Source organism: Erpetoichthys calabaricus, chromosome 18 (genome assembly GCF_900747795.2).
Source record: "Erpetoichthys calabaricus chromosome 18, fErpCal1.3, whole genome shotgun sequence".
NCBI classification, from domain to species: Eukaryota; Metazoa; Chordata; class Cladistia; order Polypteriformes; family Polypteridae; genus Erpetoichthys; species Erpetoichthys calabaricus.
The window spans coordinates 12,558,025-12,577,725 of record NC_041411.2 but is presented as its reverse complement, the minus strand read 5'-3'; the positions used below and the strand labels follow the sequence as shown (position 1 = coordinate 12,577,725).

General features: G+C 35.3%; 1 protein-coding gene across 11 annotated transcripts in view; it reads right to left on the bottom strand.

The window, feature by feature from the left end:
• LOC114669253 (membrane-associated phosphatidylinositol transfer protein 2) overlaps nucleotides 1–19,701 on the bottom strand; it is a 190,235-nt gene that overhangs the window by 120,081 nt on the left and 50,453 nt on the right. Inside the window, exon 1 of one of the 11 annotated variants that reach the window (XM_051921567.1) lies at nucleotides 8,933–9,383. The exons of the other annotated variants lie outside the window; for them this stretch is intronic. The gene's annotated coding sequence lies outside the window, so the exon portion shown is untranslated. Of the gene's footprint in view, nucleotides 1–8,932; nucleotides 9,384–19,701 lie in introns of those variants that run through there. 11 annotated transcript variants of the gene reach the window in all.

The window sequence follows — 19,701 nt, the reverse complement described above, 5'->3', positions numbered from 1 at the left end:
TCTTTTCTTACAATTCAAAAAAGACTAAACCACAAAAAATTCTGGAAAAAAGTTTATTACACACAGAAAAAAGGTATGAGGATTGTTTGCATCTCTCAGACTGACACAGACAACCTGTCTACAGACCCACATTGTATTGAAAAACTCATCAAAAACTTCAAAAGACTTTGTTGGACAGTTATCTTATCCAAAGATATTGACCATACATTGTTCTTCTCTCTTGTTAAATGAACCCTAGCCTGAAGGAGTCTATTCATTTTTTACATTTAAGATTTCTCACTTAAAGATTTACCAATGTTGTTTCTTGTCCTAGTGTGTATATAAACACAGGGAAGTCCAGTTTCTGTATTACATCTTGCCTGAAGAAGGGGCCTGAGTTGCCTCGAAAGCTTGCATATTGTAAAATTTTAGCTAGCCAATAAAAGGTGTAATTTTGCTTGACTTTTCACTACATTCATAATGGCTAACACAGTACAACACCCTAGTACTACACACAGAAAAAAAGAAAGAATGGGAAATTGCTTCTTCTCTTTTTAATTGCAGTCTTAGTTTCCTCATGTTAAACTTCAGCCATGGTATGTGCTTAAAGTTACATTTCTTTTTCTGTTGTGTATTCTAATGAACTTACAGTTACACTATGTTACAATGTGGCTTGAAAATGTTTACCATCCACGCCTTGCCATTTGCAAGGAAGAACAAAGACTAAACTAGTATCTACCTCGATTAACAAGAAATAACTCAGAATATTCCATTTACATACTAGCTATAAGGTGTTAATAACACTTAACCAAACAAGCTTAATCTATTTAACGGTTACAGAGGATCAGAGCCCATATAGGACACCACTGGGTATAAAGCAGGAAACAGCCCTGCTTATACTTATAAGCAGCCTATTTGGAATTATATATTCATTATATTATATCTTCATAAAAAATAAAAAGCTTTAACTCGTGTATCATCACCAAAATTGTAAATATGAATTTTTGCATTAACACTCCATAACACAGAACAAAAAAATAACTAGAGAGAGTATATTAACAGGGTTGCATACAAGAAAAAAAAACACCTTGCATCAAAACCCTGCAGCCCCACTGTCTCTTCACAGAGAATTGATCTGTCAAGTACATTAGTCAACCAGGTCTCTCTTTATCTCACAATCACACCAGCCTGAGGCTTCCTTGATTTAGTTAATTAGTTAGTTAGTTATTTGCTTATTTATTTGTAAGGCTCGTCCTGGGGCTACTTCCAGGCCATGTATTTCAAACACTTTCAGGGTAAGTGTGGCACTGTTTGGTTACTGGGACATCTGGTTAGAATTTGAAGTAGGATTCCTTTGGTGCCTCTGCAGCCCGGAGTTCAGCACAGTCTTTGTAGAGCCAGGTTTCAAACACAGCTTGCCACTATTAAATGAAGCAAAACAAAGCTAATCATTCAGGGTTTGTGAGATCTTCACTAGCAAATGGTTAGGAAAGAATTGGCTTCATCCTTAAATTGGCAACTTCATCCCAACCTCTCTAGTTAGGAACTATGATCTGAAGTTCCTTTCTGTTAAGCAAGCATGATACTGGGAAGAAGTCAGTAAGTAAGTAAAGTTTTTATTCTTCCAAACAACAATACATAAGAGTAGTGGGCCTGCTTATTACCACAAGTTTTGTTATTCCTCTCAATTAGTGAGAAATAAAGTAAAATTAAAGTTTTAGAATAAAGTAAATACAAGCAAAAGTAAATAAACTTTTAGAATAAAGTATTCCAAATCTGGACTGCTAACAAATTTAGTTATTATTTTCATTTGCCCATAATCTTCAAATTACTCTAGCAATGTTACTGTTAGTTCCATTTGCATCTGATTGAGATGCCAAAATATTTTTAGTTTCTGGACTTGAATTCACCACTTTAAAATGTTGAACATGCTTTTAAAAAGTTCTTTCACTACTAGCAGAGTTGTGCTATAATCATGCAGGTAGCTCAGAGTATAAAATGCAACAAATTATTCAGAATTAAAGAATTAAGTAATAAACTAGAAAAATGTCACCTCATTCCTGACAAAACCCCCAAATAACTTTCCATAACCTTGTTTTTACTGCAAAAGTTGCCTCAGAGGGTTAAGAAAGAACACTGGTAGAATAATGAGTTGCAGTGACAAAGTTTGCTAGTTTTACAACAGCTGTCATCACCTTAGACAGCTGATGAAACAACTCTGAACAAATAATACACTGATATACAATGCAGATACAGGGAAAAAAAAGTTTAGACTGAGCTTCTTTGAAAATCTTAAGTCCCTTCTCGCCAGTTGGAACAGGTCCTCCACTAGTTGTTATATAACACATTTAGAAATAAGATTGAGCAACACATGGCAAGAACAGGCATTTTACTGAACAGTTAGCATGGGTTCAGAAGTGGAAGGTCATGACATACCAATATGTTGGAATTCTATTATGAAGCAATAAAAGGATATGATCAAAGTCAAGAATATATTACTTATTTTGGCTTTTAGAAAGCATCTGATAAGATGCCACATGAGAGGTTGGGCATCAAAATAAAAGAGGTAGGAGTTCAGGGTTTTGTTTGTAGAAGGATGCAAAATTGGCTCAGATACAGGAAGCAGAAGGTAATGATGCAAGAAACCTTATACGGAACTGGCTGACGTTAAGAGTGGTGTTCCACAGGGCTCAGTGCTAGAGCCACTGCTACTTTTAATATATATAAATTATTTGAATAGAAACATACTGTAAATAACAAGCTGGTTAAGTTTGCATATGACAGCAAGATAGATAGATTAGCAGATAATCCAGAATCCATTGAATCATTATAGAGGGACTTGGACAGCATATGGCCTTGGGCAGATTTGTGGACGATGACATTTAATGTAATTGTAAAGTATTATATGTAGGAAATAAAATGGGAGATCAGAAAATCGAAAGTATACCTGATGAGAAGGATATATGAGTCATAGTGGGCTCGACACTATCAACTGCCAGACAGTGTTCAGAAGCCATTAAGAAGGCTAACAGAATGTCAGGTTATATAGCGCCTTGATGTGTGGAGTACAAGTCACAAGAGATTCTTATAACACACTGGTGAGGAAGGCAGGCTCTATTGCTGGCATGGAGCTGGACAGTTTGACATCTGTGGCAGTGCGACGAGCGCTCAGCAGGCTCCTATCAATTATGGAAAATCCACTGCATCCACTAAACAGTGTCATCTCCAGACAGAAGAGCAGCTTCAGCGACAGACTGCTGTTACTGTCCTGTTCCACTGATAGACTGAGAAGATCGTTCCTCCCCCAAACTATGCGACTCTTCCATTCCACCCGGGGGGGGGGGGTAAACATTAACATTATACAAAGATATTGTCTGTTTTTTACCTGCATTATTATCAATCTTTAATTTAATATTGTTTTTTTGTATCAGTAAGGTGCTGCTGGAGTATGTGAATTTCCCCTTGGGATTAATAAAGTATCTATCTATCTATCTATCTATCATCTGGAGTGCTGTATACAGCTTTGGTCTCTAGGTTACAAAAAAGACATAGCAGTATGATGAAATATTAGAAGAACTGAACCTTATCATTTTAAGCAAAGGAAGATTAAGAGGAGACATCACTGAAGTGTTTAAAATTATGAATGGTACAGGTACAGTGGATCGAGACTTATTTTAAAATGAGTTCATCAAGAACACGGGAAACAATTGGAAACTTGTTAAGGGTCAATTTTGCACAAACATTAGTAAGTTTTTCTTTACACAAAGAACAATATAATATGGTATAAGCTACCAAGCAGTGTGGTAGACAGGAGGACTTTAAGGACTTTCAAAGCTAGACTTGATGTTATTTTAGAAGAATTATGTGGATAGAAAGAGCCAGCATTATTGGGCTGAATGGCCTGTTCTCATCTAGATTGTTCTAATGTCTAATGTCTAACTATCTTTATAGACAGATGGGGAGTCAGGCAATCTAATGTAGAGCCTCTAATCCCAGCTAAACTGAGATCTGGAATCCTTGGTGGTCAGAGGAACATACAGAAGTATGCTTAAAAGTAAAAACATGGGTAATGTGTTTAGATAATGGTCCTTAATAGTTTGTCTGACTCTTTATTCCTAATGTTCTGAGATGAGGTGTAGAGGTATTTTGAGTTAATCTACCATTCTACAAATTTATCAGTTGATCTTAGAGCTCATCATGTAGAAGTTCACTAAAAATTACTTACTCAGCTGGATTGTGGACCATTGATTTTCTAAGCCTTTCAAATCAATCTTTGGTGTGCCCTTTGTCTTTAAAACTGTATCATGTCTACTATGTCAATTGTCATGCAGTTTATAAGAAAAACATCTTGTTGTTTGAGCATGGACAGCACATCTTGAAACTCCTCATTACTGCAAAATTTCTGCTTGGGTGACAATTTGCTGATGCGGGCTTGTCATTTTATTCCAACTCACTAGGTGGCAGCACACAGTGGAAGAAGTATAGTGCTATTGTGTTGCAAGAGATCTAACCCAGAAAATACTCAAGTGACCCAGCCCTTTATGCTCTGCAAAAGAATTAGGTATGCTGTGATCTCAGGTAGTTGTTAGCTCAAAGACTTTATAGGCCTGTCTCAACTTATTATGAAATTTTGGGGTCAGGCTTGAAGTAGCCTCAGAGGAATGTTTAAAGCCTGCTAATGCAAAAGGCCTACTGAATCATCAGGTGAGTTGCAGTAAAAGTTCCACACTGCATGTAGATGAAGAAAGGCCAGCTTAATGTGCAACTGAGTGAAAGATATATGTTGAAGAATGGAGTGATTTGGTGGTGATTATCATCAGGTTTGCTATTTTTCTTCTTTTTTCAACCTGTTTTGTTCATCACTTTTTCATTTTAAAGAATAAAAAACACAACATTTTTGTATATGTTTGACCTCTGTGACATTATTCTGTAAATGTACGATTGATACAAGACCACATAATTCATTAAAATGTCACCCTAGTAATTCATGAAGTGTTACCTTATTCAAATTGTTTGGAAAAGACTTATGAAGAGAGGCACTATGCTCTTTCTTAATTCTTATAAGAAAAAAAATTATCCTGTACCCTTCTACACAAAGAACACATTAAATGTATAAAAAGCTCATATTTGCAAACTAATAAGATAAGCCACCATGACTACAAAAGGATACAATAGTGGTTTTGAAATTACTTCATATGCACTGTAACAGCAATAGTTATGGAAATAAGCTTATTTGTTAATATGAAGTATTGCCAGTATCTCTTAATCAAGCAACAGGAAATAATACAAATACATTTGTACTCTTACGTTTATATACCCTGGCAGAATTGATAAGATGTGTTCCATACTTTAAAGAAAAGATGACTGATCAGGCAAAGGACATTTCATTTACTTTTAATGGAATTCAAGTTAAACTATAAGGCATCACAGAATTTCACAATCATTAACCAAAACATAGTAATAAGGAAAATAATGAGATTGTTCCAGTTCAAAAGTTTGCATACCCTTAGTTCTTAATACTGTTTATTGCCCCCTTTAGCATCAATGATGGCATTCAGTCTTTTGTGATAATTGTGGAAGAGGTCCTTGATTTTATCAGGTGGTAGAGCTCTCCATTCTTCTTGGCAAAAAGCCTCCAGGTCCCATAAATTCTTGGGTTGTCTAACATGAACAGGACGTTTGAGATCTCTCCAAAATGGCTCAATGAAACTGAGGTCAGGAAACTGTGACGGTCACTCCAGCACCTTCATTTTTCTCTGCTGTAGCCACCGAAGGGTCAACTTAACCTTGTGTTTTGGATCACTGTCATGTTTAAAGATCCGGGTGCGCCCCATATGCAACTTCTGGACTGATGAAGGCAAGTTGTCCTCCAATATTTTATGGTAACATGCTGCATTCATCTTGCCATTAATTTTCACTTAGTTACCTATGCCTCTATAGCTCACACACCCTCAGAACATCAGAGATCCACCTCCATGCTGCACAATCGGGATGGTGTACTCTTTGTCATGGGCCTTGTTGCACCCTCTTCAAACACAGCATTTGTGGTTGTGACCATAAAGTGACCGTTTTGTTCTCATCACTCCAAATGACTTTGTTCAAGAACTTTTTAGGCTAGTGTAGATGTTGTGTGGCATATTGTAAGTGGGCTGTTTTGTGGCATTGGCACAGTAAAGGCTTTTTTTCTTGTAACTCAACCGTGCAGCCCATTTTTGTTCAAGTACCTCCTTATTGTGCATATCGAAAAAGCAACACCACTTGCTTGCAGAGAAGTCTGTATCTCAACTGTGGGTTTTTCTTGGCAGCTCAACAAATGATCCTGGCAGATATAGCTGAAATCTTGGTTAGTCTATCTGACTGTGGCCTGGTAAAAACAGAACCCCTAACATTCCACTTTTTTATCAAAGTTTGAACACTACTGACATGCATTTTCAGGTCTACATATATAATTGTATATCCTTTTACTGATTTATATAAATCAACAACCTTTTCTTGCAGGTCCTTTGACAGTTCTGTTGCTTTCCCCATGGCTTGGTATCCAGCAAAGTCAGTGCAGCCCTGCCTGAATTTAAATTGAATATTTATACACAGACACTGATTACAATCAAAGAGGTTACAAGTGTGATAATAAATTGCCTTGCCTGAGCACACACACTAATTAAAAGGAATCCTTTCTGTATGATTACTTATATTTTCCAAATGATGGCCAAAATTTCACAAATTCTGCCATGGTTTGTAAACTTATGAGCGCGGCTGTATACACTCAATAAGAATAGATGCACAAGCCATTATTACAGACTGAGTAACACTCTAAAACAAGGGTGGAAGGATCTGGGGGTGCAAGCATATAGTATTAACAAGAGCAAACAAAATGGCAATTGTTTTTCATAGTATCAGCTGTTATGGCCGATTAAAACTTAAAAAGTGATGTAATGCAATGCATTAAAGTCACAGATAAGCACAAATTCCAATATTTCTCCATATAATCTGGTTTTCCTTCCACATCTTAAAGACATGCAGTTTAGTTAATTGCCTATATATGAGTGAGTGCAGGTGTGTGCATGAGTGTGCCCTGCAATGGACTTTCAGTGTCAATTCCTGCCTTGTACCACTACTCAGCTACTACTATGATTCTGGAACTGGTTTAAACAGGTTCAGTAAATGGACATAGCTGCATTCACGGGGTATTTACTTTATCAATTTCAAATTTTCTAGACATGCAAAAAGTTGCCTACAAGCCAAGTATGCACCAGCCTTCCCTGAAATGTAAATTCTGCCATGCTGTAACTGGTAAAGGGTAAGGTAACACACACAGAAGCCAAATAAGTTGCATGACCTGGAAAACTTATTTCTACAGAAAATTCAGTCATTGCAGCAAGTCTGAAATGCATGGACTGGAATGTTCAAATCTTATTTTGTAAGGATAAAAAAAATCCTCAGCCATGGGAAAGTTCCTAGTAACTGACAACAAAAATATAAACAAAAATTTTGAATATGAGAAAAGAAAAAAAGTTGAAAAATGCTGGCTTCATTTAGATCTATAAAAAACCATCTTCAAAACAAGTTATTCACATTGCTTTTGGTTAAACATATACAATAGTCTTAACACTTATATTAAAGAACCAAACAGGTAAACATAGCCAAATGAGAAAAAACATACATTTATATTAGCTTGTTGCCATATTTTAGAAAAAAAGCTTTCAGTGTAGACTAAAATTAATCAAACGCCTAAGAAAATTCTTAAGATTTCAAATTAAATAACCAACACCATACAAATTAACCATATGTAGTACAATATGCATGCATTAGTCATAAATTAACTAGTTGATCATCTCAGCAAGCATTAGATTTATAAACAGAAAAAAAAAATTTACACATTAATAAATTAATCCTACCGATTCTAAAATATTAAGAACCACTAACTCTTTCTGTAAATCACTTAATAGTTAATGTTAGCTATTACCTAGAAAGAATAAGGATTGATTCAGTAAAACAGGAAAGTCACTTAAAAAATTCATGAGTACCAAATAAATAAACAATTATAATGTCTCGTGATACTCCAAGAAAATATTCTACAGCCTGAAACACAGCAATATTTTGACCAATACATAAAATGGGGCTACTTATATAAAACTCACATCTCATTCAGAAAAAAAACTTTAACACTAATATTAAATTTAAGATGCAAAGAAAAAAAAACAAAACTAGAATTAATTTTTAAAGATGATCCATGTCTAAGGTATTAGACACTACTCTGCAATCAAAATACAAGATACTGAAACTGAAAATCAATTTTCAAAAACAATTGTCATATTAAATTAATTTCAAGAAAGTTATGCAGTCAGATAAATTTTAATATGCAATATAAACAGATAATTGATTTGTAAAAGGATAAAATAAAAGACATTATTTTAGTGTAATGAATGTCATAAACATTGAACCTTAACTACTAATCATTTTTGATGAGGTTAATTAGATATTAGCAAGTCACGCTAATGCCAAGAATGCTGAGTGCTATTTAAATGAATACGCACGACATATTTAGCAGAAACAAAATTATTTTCATTGTGCACACTGTTATATTATTCAGTCGACCTATTTTAAAAACAAATACAGCTGATACAAAATGTTCTCTATGATGTGCAGCATTTGCAAATCAGACACAAACTGAAGGTGGGTCAGCTGTCCTACTGACATCAACAGGATGCAAGTAAACACATGTATTTCAGGCAGCATTCCTCAGACGTACCAACTGTCTGCAAATTCATGTGCATGATCACCATGTCAAACGCTATTTTCTACATATGCTTAAGAAATCTGCCATAAAATTTTAATATGCAGTTTTATCAAAATGCCTGATTGTAATGGCATAATTCATAAATATATCTGCAGCAGTGTCAACTTCTGACTGGGGAGCATTCCCTCTGATGATTCATAAGAAGGGGATTCTTACCTGTCGAGTGCTTCAAGAGTGCCCTTGTTGATCCAGAACATGGAAAACGCGACTGCGCGCGCCCTCCTCTGCCGCCGTCCTCTTCATATCAATAAACAGGCAAACACAGTTCTATTACTAGGGAGAGAAGCACGTAAGGAAGCGGAACACGAAAAAGGGAAATAAAGTGGCTGTGGAAAATAAGATTTGTTTTTCTTCCAGTAGAACCATATAGCCAAGTTGCCATGGAGAAGGGGACGACTGTTCTTCTAGGTGCTTGAAAATCTCAGACGACGATATGGCTGGCGGACTACAAGAGACGGCGGGTCCGGCTCGAGCACCACCACCCTGTGTCGTCGTGCACGCGCCTCTCACTCGTTTGCTGATTTACGATCGAGCGTCGTGTACCGCTCTAAATTTGAGACAGTCAAAAAGCAGCACACGTACATGAGGAGGTAAACAAGCCAGCACACAGAGGTGGATGAAACTGCACAAATCTACCTAAAAAATGCAATAATAAGAGTCCATAGTCGAATACCATTGCGCACGAGATGACCTGGAGAAACGAGCATATACACGTATTGAATTGGGAAGAGCATACTTGCACTTGCTAAAACATGCAATACATGTAAGCATGTACGAATAAGCAGGAATAAAAAAATACATCACATTAGATAGATAGATCCTTGAAATTGTACCTTGTAATCAATCTAGGTGACATACATTCATTAACTGCAATCAATATTCTAAAAACAAATGTATAAGATACAGGGAAACCAAAATAACAGGAATGGAAAAATCTATTGTTAAAAATGATTCTGAAAGTAATGTTATGTTATAAAAGATTTAATGTTATTATTAAATTTTTATTAACAGTAGACAATGATTGTTCAACAATTCAGCACAGAGATCTTTAAACAACTGCCTAATGTGTTGACATATTTGTGAAATTATGCACACATATTGACTTATGGCATTGTGAAAGTATTCCCAATGAAGTGAGAGGTAAGTAAAAATGAGCAATAAACCAAATTTTAAGCCCATTTTCTTTCATTTGCAATAAATATATTTAAATAATATTACCTTATTCCAACCACCTAAAACATTCTATATAAACAACTATTCAAGTCTATTTTTGTAATGAGATATTAAAGCATATATTGTATTTATTACATCATTACCACCTTCAGAAACACAATAAATGCCAGGAGACAGTAAGTCCAACATATCAAGCATATCTAAAAATAGTATTAGCATTCATCTCTATTACTGCTACGCACTTCCACTACAATAATGTAATTTAAGAAGAATATAATACTAAAAGCCAACATTGCATCTAAAACTACAAAGATTCTATTAAAAGGATATCAATTTTAAACCTTATAAAAGCGGATAGCAAAAATCTTAAATGGTACAATGCAGTGCACATATACGTAAGTTAAGCATGGGAAATAAACTGACAAAAAACTGAATAGTCCACAATTAAACAAGACAACATCCTAGACCTCTTAATATATTACATGTTAATAAATGTTAAATCTTTAGATGCGTGTTAATGGAATTGCAATGAGAAAGACATTATTAATAAAATATTGCCTAATCACAAGTATAGAAAAGACAAAGAACAATGAAAATGAAGAGGTCCAACAATGACTGCATGCAGGGCATACCTATCCCATAAATGTAATGAAATACTTGAATTTTTCTATTATTGCTTCTTTCACTTCTTGGAAAAAACTGAGTAAACTGAATAGATGAAAATCAGGTAAGGGTTTATGTTGTTATTAGACTTCTTCTGTGTTTTGGAAATTCCATCCATTCCTAGCTGTAGCTCTTACAAGACAACTTATTCAATGGTGTTGGCTTTGCTGCTTGCTTGTTTTCCATAGATCTTCATTTATGCTTTGTCAATTAGTGCACTGTATTTTGCCATTAAGAATTTAATCAGGTGTTTGAATGAATGATAACGAAACAATGTTGTACGTTGTAATAAAAAGTTGTACGTTATATAGCATGACACTTTGGTTATTTGCTTAAAGTCACCTTTAAGGATCTTATAACATGCATTTACTTTCAGTTTTGTTTTCTAAATGTTGTTTATAAGTAGCATTATTTTACAATATACTGTATATCTTGTTATATAATTCATTCGGATATATCCAGCAGTTCATGGTTTATTATAATTAACACAACTATAAGTGTTTTTATATGTGAAGGAGTATATTATATATTTCAAATTCTAAATCTATACTATATGCAGTATATAACACAATTTGGATTTGTGGACCATCTAATTATTAAGTTGGCTTTTTTTTTTTTTTTTTTTTTTTTTTTTAAGTGGGCTCCCTACAAGAAATTATGTTGTATCTCAGACCTGTTTCTAAATCAATACAACTATTGTTCTAAGAAATACAAAACTATTTTTTACATTAATATATAGAATGTTTATTCTGTGCTATTAGAGGCTAATCCCTGATGAATCTTTCTGCATTTCATGGTACTCTAGAATGTCACTATAATTTCTCTTTACTTGCAGCTGAAAGTCTTCTTGATGTGAACATCATCTTTACAAATGATTTTAATTGCCTTTCAAAGACACGAGGAAAGGTTTTGAACAATATGATTTTAGTGTCTAAGGCCAAATATTTCACTCAGGTTTCCTGATTTTTTTTTGAAAATGTACTTGGCGATTATCTCTGACTAATACAGTGGAATTTCTCTAAATTGTGAAAGTCCAACACTCTCATAATCATACTTTACATTAAACAAATGCCCATAGTGCATACTGTATATTCCAAGATATTCTATCTCCTGTTAATGAACCCTCTTCATGTCATTATCTAATTATCGTTGATCTGTTCCTTTCTTTGTTAAGTTATACTCAGTTCTGAACCATAAATATGATAAATTCTACTACTAACAATCATATTTGAAGGTTTATTGATATTCTGATATCCAAAAGTCTGAATGTATGAAAATTAATACCAATACAGATCAGCTGATAAATAATTAAGACCTATAAATCTACCCCCTTTCATTCATTTCAACCAGTGATTATCAATGTAATGCTTTATCATCAAGCTGTTCAAATCATCCACTTAATGTTATACATTTATTTACATTTTTTTTCTTTTCATAAAATACTTAAATGGTAGCTTTGCACTTATATTACAGATATTGCCAGTATCTCTACTGCAAACCACTCATTGTGCTCTCAAACTCTGGAATGACTTACCCTGGCAATATTAGCAAGTTCCTTTTCATCTCATCATTTAAATGAAGACTGAAGCCAGCCTAAGGCTATAAATATGTTTCTCAATATATGTAGCAGTTCTTTTGTTTGGAAGTTCCTAGACCTCTTCCATTTTCATTGTGTTCTCAGGGACCTGTGGTGGCACTTTGTGTTCTCTAAGTTAATGTGTCATTGCCAGACTTTTTGGTGTTCTTACCGTAATTTTAGGGTTTTTGTGTAGTACTGTAACTCATATGCCCATTTTTTATCCTCATGTTTACTGAGTGTATCACCACTTTGTCCATAATTTTGAAAGCACTGTATTGTGAGGGAGCGTCAGTTACGGCACTACGGCCATGTGGCGCGATTCCCCTAGGGTGATCCAGTTCATAGGATCCTCATTGTTGAAGGCCTGGACCAGGCCAAGGGGACACCCACTTAACACCTGGTTGCGGCAGATAGATGGTCATTTCCGGAGGTTGGGACTGGACCGTATGTCTGCCTGCGGGGGCTTGCCAACCAGGATCCCAAGCTGTTTCATCGTGTGGTGGGTGCTGTATGAGATATTGGGAAAGGTTACTTATTAGCTAAACAAACAAATATATTGGCCTGAATGGTATTCTCTTGTTATCAAATTTCTTACATTCTTAGGAGTTTTTTTTTATTTTATATAAAAAGCCGTCGGCCATATCATTATTGGCAACAGCATCTGTACTTACAATGTGGCAATACAATCTTAAGCACATAAAATGGTGGTTTGCATCTCTCGTACTTCAAGCTTTTGTAACTTGTTGAAGAATTCTCATGTGCATTTGTCTAGTAAAAGTCCATTTTAAAGAGTCCGGACTTTTGCATCTATTCATATGTTTGATTTTGTTTATTGTTTTGGGCTTCAGTGTTTTGGTTTAACAGTCTTTTCACTTTTAACCTCAGACTGAATTTCTCTCTCACATCTCCTGGTTCTTGCAGTAATTCTTTTCTGGCATTTTCCATTCAGAAGAACAATTCTGCTAAAACGTTTAATATGCACTGCATTAGGTAGTAACATAACAAGATATTCCCAAGAATGGCTTATGATTTTTGGTTTAGTGTTTACCTGCATCATGGTTTATTTACTGAGTGCACTTGGCCAAATACAGTGAATTCCAGAACTAAAAGCCTTTCAACTTTGTTTGTGGTGTAAAATTGAACATGAAGAGGACTTGAACCTGTAAGGTTTTACATATTGGTAAACCTGTTAATACTGAAAATGTCTAACTTATTATCCTTGATTTACATTTACACCACCCCAAACTTAGCTATGTGTTTTTCACTCAAGTTTCAAACAGAACAGTGGCCAAGGGCCTGTTGCTGCCTTTGCCATGTTACAAATCAAAAATAAAGCAAATTTAGAATGCCACTACAAAGGGTAAAGCACCAATCACTGTCCCCTGGCACTTCCCCTGAAAGAATTACGATACAAAGTACCTTAGCAAAGGCATTCCTTTTGGGACTTACCAGATAAACTACCTGTGAAAGGGCAGTACAATTCCAACATACCAATACGGCCAAGATTTGCAACCTCATCTTCATTACCTTAGCAGGGTCCAGAGTGATGTTACCAATGTTACTGCTGAAAGGGCTGTACAATTCTAATTCTGGCTTACACCTGAACATACAAGAAAGACATACTCCAACAAGGCCAGAACACTACCTTTAAAAGAGCTAAACAAATAAAAAAATCATTCAAACTCACTTGGGCAAATGATTTCCATAAACAAGGCAGGTTTCAGTGATGAAATATTTAAAATTTAACATTACTTACATTTATTTGCAGAGAAACCAGGCATTAAACAGTAGTAGTCAAAAGCAGAAGAAAGATAAATGCTTAACAATTCAAATTAATGTCCATACCAACAAGCTTCACTTCAGTATAACCCGGAGAGATGTCTGAGTACTTCAAAGAGTTCATTCATTTTAATCCAACTAAAGAATTCTTTAAAAGCTTCCGATGTCTTCATGGCATAGCCTTAACTCTGCTTCTCCTTCATCGGGATATATTTTAGGTGGCACTGCTCTATCTTTCTTGGACAACACAATGGCTCAGTGGTATAGTGTGTACCTCTTCTATATAGTTGTGTTTTTAATACTGTGACTTGATGGCTATTTTTAGTAAGTGATATTAGTTTAAAAAAATGAACAATTGTGAGTTTACCTTTGCTCTTGCTCTTCTGTTAACCTGAAGTTATTTTAAGCTAATTATATAGTACAAGTTAAATAACAAGCTCTCAAAAACTTGTTCAGAATACAGGGTGTGTGTGTGTGTGTGTGTGTGTGTGTGTACAGTACTAATTTAGTTTATCTGAATGAGCTTCTGTAAAAAGCCAAATTTCACTCTACAGACAAATTTAGTTTTTAGTTAGTTAGTTATTTCCATTTAAGCCATGCCCATGTGTCTTAGGATTTTTGCTTGGGATCCAGATGTCAAGTGCTTGTTTTTTATTTTTAAATGGTGGCCTTATCTTTGTCAGACCCTCTTAAAGTTGTGACTGGTTAAGCACCTGAGCAACAGTTCTTGTATACACCATTTCTCATATTTCATAGTTCTTACAATTCTCTAGGTGGCCTCCTTCACTAATATCACAGATACATGGAAAGCCGCTGTGTGCCTTTTGTAGTGATGCTTACATGAAAGATATGCCTTTCCTTTAAGCAATGAGGTTCTTTGAATTCTTTTGGTGGTTATGAGATTGCTGCCCTTTACATATTATTTATCTCAAAAAACACAGTCTTTCTCATGCTTCCCTATGGTTCTATGAGCATAAACCACTTACCAGCCTCAGGTACAACCTTTAATAAGGGGCCATTAATCTCATCACAATTTTGAAGAGAGGCAGCAGGCAATTAAAAATCTTTAACAATACCTATTGTGGAGATGCAGCATAAAGATCCACCTCACACATGGTCACTGTCTGTTTGAAATCTGTATATTGTCCCAGTGGAATTCTCTCTACTATGTAATCTGGGCTACTTTGTTACCTCACTTGACTGCAAGTAAAGCTTTGTGCCAGAGTTAAATCATCTAGGGTCAGAAGAAGCAAAGCAAGAGAGAGTGCACTGATGCCACAGACTGAATGTTAAAGGGAAAAGCCAATATGATTACTCCAGTCAGCTGCAGCAGATTTCTTGGAACTAATAAAGACGTAACTAGTTAAACATATCCTGGAGGACTAAACAATAGTAGGATTAAACAGCTTGTTAATACATAGCTATTATAGTAGCCATGCTCGGACACTTCCACTTGCATCCATGCTTCAGGTTTCTGAAGGCCTGGATTGTCAATTAATTCAAGATTCAGTTTACAGTGTTAAAAAGGGAACTTCTTAAATTGAACTCAGAATTGGACAAAGCAGGTGTTATGATGCAACTTACAAGGACTACTGACTGGATCAGATTCTATAGTATCTTGTTCTCTGCTGTGGAGGTATATCTTTTGCAGTTTTTATTCATAATTAACTTAGGAAGATACAAACAATGGTTTTCACTTAAGTGTTCTTTCTTGATCAAGTGTAAAAAATCCAGAATAAATATATTACAATTTCATAATAGAAAATGATATTGGCGGCACGGTGGCACAGTGGTAGCGCTGCTGCCTCGCAGTTAGGAGACCCGGGTTCACTTCCCAGGTCCTCCCTGCGTGGAGTTTGCATGTTCTCCCCGTGTCTGCGTGGGTTTCCTCCGGGCGCTCCGGTTTCCTCCCACAGTCCAAAGACATGCAGGTTAGGTGGATTGGTGATTCTAAATTGGCCCTAGTGTGTGCTTGGTGTATGGGTGTGTTTGTGTGTGTCCTGCAGTGGGTTGGCACCCTGCCCAGGATTGGTTCCCTGCCTTGTGCCCTGTGTTGGCTGGGATTGGCTCCAGCAGACCCCCGTGACCCTGTGTTCGGATTCAGCGGGTTGGAAAATGGAAGGATGGAAAATGGATGGATGGAAAATTATATTGCATGAATACATTTTATGTTAACTGTATATATATGCATTGCAAACTAAGTATACGTGTAACATATTTATTTATATTTTTGAATTTTGTTCAATGCCTGAAGAGACATGCAAGTACAAATTTAATTGTATTGTGTACACATGCCAGTAAACTGGAATTTACTTGACATCCTCTCAGATCTACTCCAAAGACCCAAGACATTTAGCACAAAAACTTTAAAACATTTTTATCAGTGCCTTGTCAATTATACTGGGTGCCCTGGTGCCATAACTTATTTCAGAGTGGTTATTTTTACAAGTGTTCCATTAAAGGAAACAACTGAATTTTCTGTTTCAACAGTATACATTCATGTTAACAATCTTATAAAGAATGACAATAAACCACACAACATTCTAAATAAAAGTAAAAAATCATGTAATAAAGAGAAAACCAAAAATCAGACAATACTAACTAAAGTAAACAGCTTTGAAAATTAAACTTGTGTCCTTATTTTACCAAATCTGTACCAACACACAACTGTTAAGCATTAATTTACTTACATTATATTGCTAAGAAAGGAACACAGACACTGACTTTTAGTAGCTAAAAGAAAAAATGAAAAAAACCTTAGAATAATACATTAGAGGAATATAATTCCTTTTTTGGAAAAAAAATCCAAAATCTTCTTAAGCAAAGTAAAACCAGAATACACTATATGCTAAAAATGCTCATCTAAATCTAACTTTGTTTTAGCCTAATTAAAGTAATTGCAACTGAAGCAAACATAGCACACCTGGAGTATAAAAGATAACAGCTCATAGCAAAGAATTACATATGACACGTTTTTTCATTATCACTACTGTTACATAGAGCATAACTTATTTTCATGTTTGGAGGAACAACACACTCTGCTGATCCCAAAATATTCAATGCATAAAGTAAATATGAGCATAAAACATTGCAAAATGATCAAGTACAAAGCTTAGATACCACCTACTATGTATATTTTAAAGCTAAGTGAGGTTAAAAGTTGTTATAATTTCACCAGTTAAGTGAGAGACCATAAAAAGATACAGTGACTGCTTGAAATTACTTTTTTTACCAATAGGTAGCTCTCCTCCTCAAAGACTACAAATGTCACCTGGAAAACTTACTATAGTACACAAAGCTTCAAATATGATGCTATACTGAGGTGATACACTCAAGTTAACTTACATTACAACTTATCTTCAACTAAGCTCACAATGCCAGCAAAGAGTTGTATATGTTTCATATATTTGGCCTGATACAGTGTTTTCAGCAATTTAGTTAGTGTTGAAATTCCCAGCCTCCTTACAACAATAAAGTAGTTGCTTAGAATACAGGTATTGCTAAGTGAACTGTGTTACTACACCCACTTGACCCACTGAAACCTATTTAATTATAAATACATGAATGTTAAAAATGACTAAGAACATGTGTGACATATCTGTGAGAAAAACTGTGATGCCAGACATACAGTATGTGTTTAAACCCAAATTTAGCAAAATCTGGCACCTTCCAGTCATTTTCCTTTTTCCATTTTCCCATTTTTTGGCAACTAATTCCAAAAATATTAGAACTACAAAGAAATCACAGGCATCGCCAGAAGCAGTAAAATAGTAAACATTTATGAGAAATGTACAAACATAAGACTTCCACACAATCCACTTCCCTGTTCAAAACAACTCACTTATTCAGGTGTAACTGAGCACATCATATTAAGCTCATTAAATGGTATGGGGAGACTTTAATATGTGTTTTTCCATTAAATTTCCACCTATCCATCCATTATCCAACCTGCTATATCCTAACTACAGGGTCACAGGGGTCTGCTGGAGCCAATCCCAGCCAACACAGGGCACAAGGCAGGAAACAAACCCCGGGCAGGGCGCCAGCCCACCGCAGGGCAAACACACACCCACGGGACAATTTAGGATCGCCATTGCACCGAACTTGCATGTCTTTGGACTGTGGGAGGAAACCAGAGCACCTGGAGAAAACCCACACAGACACGGGGAGAACATGCAAACTCCACGCAGGAGAACCCGGGAAGCGAACCCAGGTCTCCTAACTGCAAGGCAGCAGCACTACCCACTGTGCCACCGTGCCGCCCTCCATTAAATTTTAAAGTTGTCATTTCATTCACTATAAACTTGCAATAATGTGATAAAAAGAACAACCACTGAACCGTATATGGCCAAAAAGAAATTTACCATCTAACCCAAGCCAGTGCAGATAACCAAATCACCCACACCCAAACATCCATAGTGATAACTGGCTTCCTACCACAATGCTACTTCTCCCTGTTCACCTAATTGTAAAATCTGTTCTTCAGTATGTATGTATGTATGTATATGTATATTATATATATACATATACACACAAGAATAATGTCTAAGAAAATATCATTCTGAAACCCTACAACCATTAAAATCAAAATCTAAAAAAAATAAAAGCAATCAACTTAAATGTCTTTTCCTCTTTCTCAATAATTTTCTTTTCAACATTACTAGGGTGTTGTACCGTGTTAGCCATTATGAATGTAGTGAAAAGTCAAGCAAAATGACACCTTTTATTGGCTAACTAAAAAGATTACAATATGCAAGCTGTCGAGGCAACTCAGGCCCCTTCTTCAAGCAAGATGTTTGTCCCCTTCTAAAGCTGATGACCAAAGGAAAAACATTTAATTATTTAAAATGAAAACATTCCATCTTGTGTTTACTTTGTTTTTCCTTGACAAACATACTTCTTGAGAATAAAATTATAACAATGTTTAATAATTATGATTTTTCTTTCTTTATTTTTTCTTTTATTTCTTATAGTTAAAAAACAAATAAGGATAGGAAAAGCAAACACATACAGTAATAAGTTACATTACTTGGTGCATTTGTGTTGGCCCTTACTTCTCTGCTAGTCTGTGAGGGTATAGATTAACATTTTTAAGTTAACTTCGTGTTTTGTTTTTTTTGGGGAAAGAGTTTAAAAAGGTGACAACTACAATCAGCATACTGAAACTGTGCATGATAAAAGACTATAGATATAGCAATATCGTGCATACAGTACAAATAAAGCTAGACTTTCCAGAATATAATTACATTAAATTGATTTTGCTTCAAACAGACATAAATACAAACAAATAATAGTCCCACATTATTAAAATAATTATTCTATGGGTGTACTGTAATTTAATAACAGCTCAACTGAGTGAATAACATGATTACAAGTAGAGCAAAAATTAGCAAACAGATCTGCATAAAACAAACACTAAGCAATAACACTATTAGGCCACAATTACAAAGAAGGCACAATATACAATGTTGATAATGGACTGTAGTTAAACTGAGGAAAATCATCACCATCTGCTAGATTCACACTCAGTAAGAGTGGAAGAAGAAACACATTGCGAAAGAATATTCTTCCCCCAACACACCAGTAAGCAGAAAACAACTGTGAAGTGATAAATGTTTTCAGATACAACAATAATAAAGCCAACATTAAAATGGACATTATATTATCAGGCAGTCTAAAAATAACCAACCAACACCACACTTTGTCCCCTTCTAAATATTTCTGATTATTA